Raw genomic sequence first — 6,427 nt, forward strand, 5'->3', positions numbered from 1 at the left:
TGGCCAGTATGGTGAAACCCCATCTCTCCTAAAAATACAAACAGTAGCAGGGCATGGTGGCATGCACCTGTAGTCCCAGCTACTCAGGAGGCTGAGGCAGGAGAATTGCTTGAACCCAGAAGATGGAGGTTGCAGTGAGCAGAGATAGTGCCACTGCATTCCAGCCTGGGCAACAGAGACTCCTTCTCAAAAAAAAAAAAAAAAAAGTGAAGGGGCTGGCTTAGAGCCTGTAGAGACTGAGAAGATTTGTTAGGTCAACCCCAGGCCTGCTGCTTTCTACACTTTGGGTTCCTATTTCTCTTGGACCATCTAGCACAACATTATAGGCATACCTTTCCCTTTTTTTTTTTTTTTTTTAAACTAAGTGCTGTACTATCACTGAGTGCTTTAAATAATGACAAATGGCACGTTCCCGACTTAGAACACTAAGAGATTAGAGCGGTGGCCCAACTGGGGGCAATGCCTGGAAACGGTTTTGGATGTTGTAAGTGGGAGGGGCGTGCTTCTGGTGTCCAGTAGGCAGAAGCAGGGCCAAGATGCTGCTCAGCCTCTTACAATGCACAGGACAGCTGCCCAAGACAAAGCATCTTCTCATCCCACATGTCAGTAGTACTGAGGGGGAGAAACTCCACTGTTCACAATAACAGTTTTTCAATTCCCTAGTACAGCATTCTCACACTGTAATAGTAAACAGAACAGATGTCTAAACAATAGACTACGAAAATAATTTGGTTGCTAAAAGAGTTTGTTTGTTTGTTTGTTTGTTTATTGGTTGGGAAAATAATGTAAGTGGGATCTTGGCTCCACTAGCTTTCACAGTCAGTGGCTATTTGTACATGTAAATAATTTTCATCAATTAAATTATAAGGAAACTAATTAAGACATCATAAATTATAACTAAATGTTGATTACTAGGCATCCAATTTACCTACTCACCTTCTAATTATGTTTGTATATTTTTAAAAACATGTTTGATTAAGAATGTAAGTACAACTTGGGATGTGTCCTTTTTTTTATAGATATAAAAACCAAAAATTTCTAAGGCCCAGGATATCTTATTTCTGATTTCTTAGATAGTCACTAATTCATGTTCCATCTCAAGAAGTTCAAAATGAGAAGGTGGCATTCCAAGGACTACCATGGTTTGGTCTTTTTTTATAATAATTTTAATTCTAATAAATTCAATTTTTCATGGTACTAAATACCCATACATTTAATCTCTTTCTAATCTTTCCTTCCTCTTCCCCAGTAAATTGGAATTAGGCATTGCAGAGACACTTGACATTTTAAAGCCGGGCTTTGACTGCTAGGATAATAAAGAGGTCTATTACTGACTCCCCATAGTCGGTAAAATATCCTGTCATGTCTCAACCTATACCATGTTATAATTTCATAATGAATACCTTTACAAAAGGAGACACATAGTTGTCTTTCAGAAGCACAGAAAGAAAATAAGAAAGTATCAAAGTGGCATGAACTCTCTCTTCACAGAAGTAAAGCAAAAAACCCGAGAACCAAATAGAGATTTGGAGAGAAAGCTTAAAAATCAATATTTTTATTTTTTAAAGCAAACTACTTATAGTACAAATAGACAGTGTACATTGTGACATATGTTTGTAGCCTAGGAAAATATAAAACATATGCTTTATTGCAGAACATAATCCATTTAAAAAATAAGAACCATCTTTTTCTAAGCGCCTAGGGTGTAAAAAACCACTTCTTATTTTCAATGCTGACTTGTATGTAATTTTGGTAGAGCATTCACTGTTTGCATTTATATGGATTTCTAGTTTTGATTAGAAAACAAGTTACTAAATTTCTACTTATGATTACAAAATGACTGAATTTGCCCCAAACACTGGAAAGTAAAAATGTGGATGGAATTCTTGTTACCACCTCAATATCATTCAGTTAAGAAGCGGGTTGTCCTCACTAAATATTCACTCCAAAGATGAAAGAGCTAAAGCTATCCAATCGGGGTGAATAATTTCCCCAAGACCTCACTGGAGCAACAGCAACAGCAACACAACTGTAATATTGATTTCTAAGACATCTTCCTCTGCCATCTCTTCGTTCATTCTTTGAACAATATTTATAAAGCATGAAATTTCTATGGCCCTGGTGTTACATTATATACTCAGGATTCAGTAATAAATGATGATGAAAAAGAATTCCTGCTCTTAAGGAGCTTTTAAGGTAGAGGGAGATGGAATATAAAAGTAAGCCCCTTTTGCAAGAAATTATTTAAGGAGTACACAGGATTCACAGTACCCTGCTGGAGATACAGTCACAAGTTTTCTACTGTCACAGGTTTTCTGCAAGAACTGACTTCTACAAGAAACCAAGGAAGAACTGAAGCAGGGGAAGGAGTTGAAGCTCCAAGCACAGGGAAAATGACAAGAGGGTAAAGAAATCATGGCTGCTCTGGGCACCAGTGAGTAGCCGAATACTGGGGCTCAAGGTTAGTTAAGGAAGCGACAAATGAGGCTGGAGAGGTTTGCTGGGGACAAGTCATGAGGGTTTGTTAACTATCCCATGTCATTTGGATTTTTATGCGGAGTCTTTGTAAAAGTGACATGAAGAGATTTTCATGTTGGAAAGATGAGTAGCTGCATCATAGAATTAATGTGTAAGGGTGGCTCGAGGAAGACAGCTTCTTCACAGCGATTGCAATAAACAGGTAGGGAATGACTGAGGTCTGCACTGGATGTTGTTGGCACATGGAAAAGATGGGCAGATGCAAGAGATACGGGAAAAGGAAAATTTGAAACAAACAAACAAAAAAAAGTGATTAGTTAAGTGTTACCATAGAAAAAGAGAAGGAAGAGAAGACCTAGGCTATGAATTGAGCAACTGGATAATGATACAACTTTTTAAAGGTAGGAAACAGAAAGTGGAGCACATTTGTGGACCGTTGTCTTTCTATTTAGTGATATGAATATATACTTATATTTTAGCCAGATAAACTTGAACTAAAAAATCCAGTCTATAGGAAAGCATGAATTGGAGAGATAGACTTGAGGTCTAAACTTCACTTTAAGTGCTTGATCTATAATGATGGGAAGGAGGGGAGGTGTAGCAGTCTGGCCACCTTCCTTTCTAGCTCTTTTTGCTTCAAAGTTTCTAGAAGAAAGCATGGGATTTCTGAAAGTACTTAAGTAGAATGAGGTGGGAAAGTAGGCGTGAATTCAGCCCGAAGTTAATTTTACTGACAGTTCTCTATGTGCAATTGTGTTAATGATCAAAATCAGCCAAAATAACAGCAAGTTATACAAGTTTAGAGAAAGCCAAAATTGTTGCCTACCAGATAGTTTGTCACAAAAAACGATTCCCAAATTGCCAAGTGCTGTTTTCATTTGCTGCCTGCTGTCATTCTAACTTACCCCTATCTATTGGAAATTTCCAGAAGGCATCTTAACTGACTTCTATGGTGCTAATTGCAGAAAACTCACCGAATTTCCTTCTTCTTTTAAAGACATTATATCCTCTTCTTTCCTGAATTAAAAATAAAATCTCGGTCTGAGTCAACATTCTGACAGAAGTTTAAACAAACCTGGGGCATTAAAATGCAGTTAAAAAAAAAAGAAAAAAGGAAGAACTAACTGTAAAATGTCCTGTCTACATAAAGAATTGGAAATGCATATAGTATTGTGTTGCTGAGTTTGGGGTGGTATGTTTATGCACTTGAGTGATTTTTGCCCTAAATATTTATTGATTGATGTGAATTTAAACCAGCCTCTTAAAAGTTGGGCAGTTGGGGAAAACTACTGTCAGTAGCCGGTGGCTGGCACCCAATGATGGCAACGATTTCACTGAGGTTTAACCATGCACTTGAGTACATAGGTCCTTATGCACAGAGCTGCTGGAATTCTATTTCTGCTCCCCCTTGAGTCTAGGATGACAATCATGATAAATTGCATCATACTGTGAGGTGATTTGTGATGAAAACAGATTTCCACCAGGAATCATAACACAGCCTCTACTCTCAGACTCTGATAAAACACTTAGAATGTGCAATTATCTTTTCTCTCCTCTTTCTCTTTTGTCTTTGTTAAAAATAAAAACAAAAACCAAGGCACTCCCACCCAAAGAATAAACCCACAAAAAAAAGCAAACATTTAAGATAACTGAAATGTGTACTGGGAACAATACTCTTTAGCTAGCTAGATATTAGGATTTTTATTATTTTATCTATGGATATTTATGTGTCTATCTAGATATCATGTACATATGTATCTTAATTATTCGGTTCTCAAGTGGAAAAGAAAATGAACACATAGGGATTTGGAAACTACAGATGGGATAAACTGTGGAGTTAAGGAAGCTACAAGTGTGTAAGAAACTAGATAAAAGCTTTCTCCATGGAATTGGACAATTTTGAACTTATGCAATATTCTCTTTGTAGATATGCCACAGTGGTTAGCATTTTGATAAGATCTTATTTTTATCAGAAGGGCTAATTTACTTTATTATTTGAATATATTGGTATTTTGGTATAAACTGGATCACCACCCTGTTTTTAAATTAAGCCTGCTCTTGGTCAAAGTAAACAGAATTCATCCTTTTAAAGGGAAAATGCAATGCCATATCACTTTTCACTATTGAATTTCTTGCTTTAATCATTTAAATGGTGTGATGTTCTTGTCTTCATTCTCCCCAGGGTATACTGGAGACCTTGGCTTTTTATGTCCCTGACATAACTTCACACTGCTAGAGCAATGCTCAGATTACTCAGGAAACACTGGCAAATCTCAAGATGCAGTTCAGGCTACTCCATGATGAGTGTGAGTCCCCAGGCTCTCTCTCAAACTAAAGATTCCCCAGCCAGGCAACTCTAAAGAGTCTTCAACAAGGCAACACGATTATTCTGTGTGCTTAGAAGAGGGATTATAAATGTCAGCTGTTGCTCTTTGAATCCTGCTAATTGATTCATTGACTCACTCATCTTTCCCACAGGCATGTGCTGTGAGTTGACTGTACTGCATGACACTGGAGGTTATAAAGAAAGAAAATACTTGGGGCTTACTCTCTATGAAATAAAATTCTAATTCTTTCTACCATATATTCTTATGTGAGATCCCAGCCTGCTCTACCTGGTACCTGGTCTAGGGCATTTTTGTATCAGATTAAATTTAAAGGTGCTTCAATAATTAATAATGATCAAAAGTGATAAATATTGGGAAAATATAATTGATGAGGTGGAAAATAAAAGGCCACTAAGTAGAAAATTAGATCAAATAGACATGTATAAAGTTAAGTCGTGTGTTATGGGCTAAACTGTGTCCCCCACAAAATTCACGTTGGGGTCAGTACCTCAGAATGTGTCCATATTTGGAGACAGGGTCTTCATAGAAAGAATTAAATTAAAATGAGACCACTAGGGTCAGCTCTAATCTGACAAGATGGGCATCCTGATAAGGGAATTTGGATGCAGAGGGAAGATTATATGAAGACACGGGGAGAGGATGACCATCTACAAGACCAGGAGAGAGGCCTGTCCATAATAAGTGCCTCTCAAGGAGAGAGGCATTTCCATAAGAAACCAACCCTGCCAGCACCCAGCTTTTGGAGTTCTAGTCTTCAGAACTGTGAAATACATTTCTTTTGTTTAAGCCACTCAGTCTATGGTACTTTGTTATAGCAGCCCTAGAAAACTAATACAGCATCAAACTTGGAGAGTCATTCAAATGCATTTACTGAGAAAATCATGTGTATGTATCATTATCATAAACGCTGCATAGAAGACATTAATTTATCTAGGCCCAAAGCTCCTTGAAATTCCCTTCTCTGACAAGTAAAATCACACTTTGGGTATCTGAGGAACACACACATATCCAGGAACCTAAAGTCAAGTGAGGTGGGACTTTTATTATCGGTAAATGGGAATTTAAAAAATTGAAAAAATCACAGTAGTAACAGTAATAATGACCATAGAAGCTGCCTACACTGAATGCCTTCTCTGTGCCACATATGGCAGTAAGCATCAACACCTCTCTTTAGTAGAGATTTTTGTTTCTCTCAAAGGAACTCTATCTGTATCAGTCACCTATCAATTAATCTATATATTGGGGACCTAAAGCTTCGATAAGTTGTCTTGTTTGCCCAAGCTCTCATAGCTAGAATTTTAAATATAAATTCATCTGAGTTCTAACCCAAAGCTCTCTTGGTGGAAGGGACATGGTATAGGCACGTGCTGTTCTTGCAAGGAGTGTCAGACACTTTCAAAGGATTCATCTGCCACAAAAAGGTCAGCTCTGTTCCCCAGGCTCCATCAATGACCCTGGGTAGGCACTGGGTTTTAATGTTTACTGAGAGCTCTGAAATCCATACTAGACCATCAGGATGGAAACTATCCAGGGAAACCTTTGAGTATTTAGGCCTAAATATATTACTCTGCTCTAAATACTCCTAAGTATTTCAGAATTTC

The 6,427-nt window shown here is 37.6% G+C and overlaps 1 long non-coding RNA gene across 1 annotated transcript; it reads left to right on the forward strand.

Moving 5' to 3' along the window:
- Positions 1-2,558: 2,558 nt before the first annotated feature.
- Positions 2,559-5,025, forward strand: LOC123569733 (uncharacterized). Its single transcript, XR_006693517.2, has 2 exons — positions 2,559-2,680; positions 4,661-5,025. It is a non-coding gene; the product is annotated as an uncharacterized lncRNA (long non-coding RNA).
- The last annotated feature ends 1,402 nt before the right edge of the window (positions 5,026-6,427 follow it).

The sequence above is a fragment of the Macaca fascicularis genome, chromosome 17, assembly GCF_037993035.2.
Source record: "Macaca fascicularis isolate 582-1 chromosome 17, T2T-MFA8v1.1".
Lineage (NCBI taxonomy): Eukaryota > Metazoa > Chordata > Mammalia > Primates > Cercopithecidae > Macaca > Macaca fascicularis.